The following is a 5,089-nucleotide window of genomic DNA, read 5'->3' as shown; positions in this document are numbered from 1 at the left end:
CTAGTAGCTTGAAAGGACAAGCTGGTATACATGGGGAAAACAAAGAGCAGAAAGATGAGACAGGGTGGAACAAACGCAAGAAGGGTGCAATTTGACAATAAATGAAGTGTGCCTACACAGACTGTAATTGATCAAAATGCATACCCTAGCTGATAGACACCCTCCTGAAGTTGCCACCTTGAAAAAAAGATACTCTTGGTTCATTTTATCCTTGTCCCCCTTTCCTTCCAAGTCCTTCAGGAAGAGCTTTCAGGCTCCCTTTCTCCTATCCTCTAGGCACTAGGACAGGGGCAAGAAATCTAGAAGCAATGATTTATGTGTTATTTGGAACTGATTTGAACCTAGAGTCTGACCCTTTGCATCTTTTGGAAATAGTTCAAGAAATACATAGCCAAGAAAAACACATTTTTTACTAAATCCCTCAGTAATAGGACAGAAAAAAACTTTAGGAAAAACAAGTGCAGGAATATGTTCAATACGACAATTCTAATTTTTATTATGTCAAGAACATATGAGATGAGGTGGAGCCTCTAGACTGTCCTTATAATGGAGAAAAAAATTGCCAAAAATATGCCTTTTTGTCTCCTGCAAATAATGACTTAGGATACAGCTAGAAATCTATTTCCAAAATAAAGGTTTTCCATCCATTGTGGAATAATTTCTTTCTTTCGGAAAACTTGCAAACTATATCTCCATATGCAAAAGAGTGGAACGATGGTAGACAGAAGGGAATAGAAAAACAAGGAACATGTGTCTTCAAAATAACAAATGGTTACTAGAGTATTGGTGAAGGGATAAGAAGAGGAGGCAAAGGACAGGGTGGGTGAAGAGAAAGAAGAGAAACATAGAAGGGCCAGACTGCCCTCTGTCTACCCCCTACAAACCCATTAGGGCAGGGAGAGATTGGGAGGGATCTCTCTCCTCCATCCTAGTCCAAAGACTCCAGAGAAAAACGCAAGTCTATTAGTCTTCTAGGGCTCCCATAACAAAATACCATAGATTGGGTAGCTTAAACATCAAAAATTATTTTCTCACAGTTCTGGAGGCTAGAAGTCCAAAACCAAGGTGTTCGCAGCGTTGGTTTTGTTCTGAGGCCTCTCCCTTTGGCTGGCAGATGGCCACCTTCTCCTCGTGTCCTCACATGGTTTTTCCTCTATTGGCCCACATCCCTGGTATCCCACTGTGCATCCAAATTTCTCTTTTTATAAGGACACCAGTGACATTGGATTAGGGTCTAACCCGATTGCCTCATTTTAACTTAATCCTGTCCTTAAAGGCCCCATCTTCAAATGCGGTCATACTCTGGGGGTTAAAGCTTCAACATAAGAATTTAGTGCAGTTAGGGGGACACATTTCTGTCCATAACAGTAAGATAGCTCATCAGCCTGTCAGTCTCACAAAAGGGCATCCTTACAGAGATGAGCAGAGTTTTTGTTTTTGTTGTTGAATTGGAGCAGGATCTCTGTAGGGTAAGTTAATGCAAAGTGGTCATTTACTTTCAGCTATCAAGACTTTGGAGACATACAGTTGACAGTGAATAAACTGGCTCTTTGACATAGGTGTGGCCTGACTTTTGCATCAGTTCTTTACATAGGAGACTGAAGTATTTAGGGACAAAATATTATCGGTTTGCCTGAGAATGGATTTCCAAAAAGGCTGCAAATCCTGCTACAAAGCCTTTGCTACTGTATATCTCTCCTTGCTGTGTTTACTCACCGTGGTGGAGGATTTCCAATCCTGTCAACTTGTCTTTGATTTTACATCTTTTATAGTAATTTTCTAGCCAAATATCAATGCTGCTGTCTCTCTTTTAGATGTTCAAAATAAAAATATTGCCCAGTGATTATTTTTTTATTTAATTTAAAGATTATTTCTATTTTTGGCAATCTTTCACAGCTCTTTTCAGCACTGGTGCTACAATAAACCTATTGAAACTCTGGCTTTTATGAAGAACAAAACAAGCCAAAGAATTATTTCACCCCACAAATTTGGGAGATAGATTTTATTTGCACCCTTTAGCGTTCATAAATCCTATATATCTCCATTGTAGGTTTACCTTAAGAAAGGAATTTTGTGTCTTGCTTGCATTTTATAAATTTTGTCTGGAGTATTTCATAGAAGAGAGTACTTTTATGTCTTTTATTTAAAACTAAGACATCTTCTTGGACAAAGAGGTGACTTTTAGAAATGGTGTTAGGACATGATAGTCTGCCCCAAATGAGAGACAAATCTAAAGTATGCTGAGCTAAGAAGCAAGACAGGTTTCAAAAATCTCTTACCATATTTATTTTTATGTGTACATTTTATCTTGTGTTCATTCCCATATGATCTGCCATCAATTACCCAACAGTAATGAAAACCTCTGTTTTTACAAGGTAGAGGCACAGTAAAAGTAACTGGAGGCTAGCAAGGCTGCCACTTCAGCTTCTTTTCATATCACCTGCCCCTGCATACCCCTGACTCCATTCCCGTGCCCTTCTTCAGGCTTCTAGTTATATATATTTTTTTCCTTTTCATCTTTTAAAGCTTTTTAATCTCATTTGTTTTATTGGGAAAAGCATAGTGTTGTATATCAAAGCACCTTGGAATCAGACTAACCAGAAATTGAAATCCTGGCTCTATACTTGCTGCATACACTGGGACAAGTTACTTACCCTTTCTCTGCCTTGGTTTCCTTATTTCTAAATTGGTGCAAATATGAAAAAAAAAAAAAAAAGACTGTGGCAACTCTAAGCTCTGTGTGTATGAAACCAGCAACTGGAAATCACTGAATTGTTAAAAAACTCCAGGGCCAGAGATATTAGAGTACAGTTAGCCTAAAAAGACCTCTTCAATGCCTGTGATTAACATTTGAATTTGACTCTGAGCTTTCTGGATTCCAATGTGAAATAGTGAAATGGGTTTCACACTGGAGCCACATTGAATAATGTGGCTAGAAAAGATACTCAATAATATTCCTAAATAACTAACACAATGATAGGATTTATAAACATTTTCTTATAGTCTTACCATAATAAAAGGGCTGAAGGCCTGAAACACCAAAGCATATTTCAATTAAAGAATCACTCTGGCGTGGTCCTACCACTATTATTCAGAACAGGTGAAAGTATCCACTCCACCTCTTTAATTTTAGATAAGAAAAGATAACTATAAGGAGTTTAATTTGTTCATTTTCTTCTCCAGTAACATGAACTTCCCATGTTGAGACATATTACTCCCCAAAAAAGTATAAGTTGATCATTTTCACTGCTTTCTCTCTTTTTTAAAACCAAAGTCATTTATAACTCCTCATCAGAGATTCTGATCAGCATGAACCAGACAGTTTCTCTATACTGAACTGACCTAATTGGAGCCAAAAGAAAAGAAGCAATGAAGTGCTATTGCAGATCAATTTAAGGCTTCCCTCAGGCTCTTGAAATAATTAAAAATCCATAAGGATTCCCAATATAGTCCCTTATTTGAAACTCACTGGATTAGGTCACGGGAAATTACACATATATATGGAATTTTGTGTCTTGCTTGCATTTTATAATTTTTTTTCTGGAGTATTTCACGTAAAATAAGAAAATAATTTCATATCTTTTATTTAAAAAGAGGACATCTTCTGGGCCAAATAGGTGACTTTTAGAAACGAAGTTAGGACATGATAATCTGATTACATACATATCTGTATATATATGTGTGTGTGTGTGTATATATATATATATATATATATATATATATATGTAAGTGTGTATATTCTGTCATTGTTACAGGAAGAAAGAAAAGACTGGAGACAATAATGAACCAAAAAGAAAATAAAGAAGAGTAGGGGATAGGGGAAGGAAAGGAAAAGAAGGAAGAGACTTACAGAGAACAAAAAGGAGAGGGAATAAGAAAGTGAAAGACTCTGTCATGGCAAGATTTATCACCTGCTAACTGAAGAGCCCTTGGACCCTGAATAACTAGCAGTAATACTAACAGACTGCACTGAGAGTCTTGAATGAGACTCTGAGACTTGCTGGCTAAAAGTGAGATTCAGCACATTCACAGCTGTAGTGGCTATGGGACAAGATTCCTTCTGCTTGAGAAAAGCAGGCGGAAAAGTAAAGGGAACTTCATTTTGCACCTTAGATACTACTAGCTCAGCCACTGGAGGATACAGGATGAAGCAGGCCCTTGAGGTCCCCAGTTCTAGAACTTGGCTCTTGGATAGCATTTCTGGACCTGCCATGGGCCAGAGTGGAGTCTACTTCCCTGGACAGCAAATCCGAGACCAGGCAGCTCTCACCAGAAGCTGACTTAGGTCTTGGACCTTAAGGGAAGATCAGCAGTTGTCTGGTTATGCTCTCTTGTGGTCTGGTAGTGGCAGTGGCCATGGAGTGAGGCTCCTCTGCCTTTGAAAAAGGGGAAGAGAGCTTCTGCCAAGATGGTCAAATTGAAACAAATCCAGTGTGCAGCTCCCAGTGAGAGAGATGCAGAAAGCAAGTGATCTCCACATCTCCAAACGATGTACCAGATTCATTTCCATTGGACTGGTTGGACAGTGGGCATAGCCCAAAAAGGGAAAACCAAGGTGGGGTGGGGGGCTGCTCCACCCAGGAAGTGCATCTGACTGGAGGATTGGGGGCTTCCCCAACCCCTGGCACACCAGTCCAGATACTGCACTTCTCCCAAAGCCTCTGCAACCCACAGATAAGGAGACCTTCACTGGCTGAAAGGCACCCGAGTTACCTGTGTAGAGCTGAATAGCAGCCCCAGTCAGTGCCACGGACTGTTGGAACAGACCTAGGCGGATGCGTTGGCTGGCTGAGAGAGCCGGCCAGATGGAGCTACTGGTCTCCCAGAGACAGGTAGTGCAAAAAGCAGGGAGTCAGGCGATAGGCTAGGTGGGTCCCTCCTGCAACAAAGCCCAGCAGTCTGAAGCCCTCTTGCTTGAGGGTTTCACAGCCAGCACATCAGTTCCACCTTGACCTGGAAGGATCAAGCTCGATGGGGGGAAGGGCATACATCATTACAGAGGTGGGCCTAATCTCCCTGTGTAAACAAAAGACACAGGAAGCCTAAACAGCAGCCAGACTATGTCTGTGGCAGCCCAGCAACACCTCTA

The sequence above is a fragment of the Cebus imitator genome, unplaced genomic scaffold, assembly GCF_001604975.1.
Source record: "Cebus imitator isolate Cc_AM_T3 unplaced genomic scaffold, Cebus_imitator-1.0 Scaffold315, whole genome shotgun sequence".
NCBI lineage: Eukaryota > Metazoa > Chordata > Mammalia > Primates > Cebidae > Cebus > Cebus imitator.
This window is presented reverse-complemented; position numbering follows the sequence as displayed.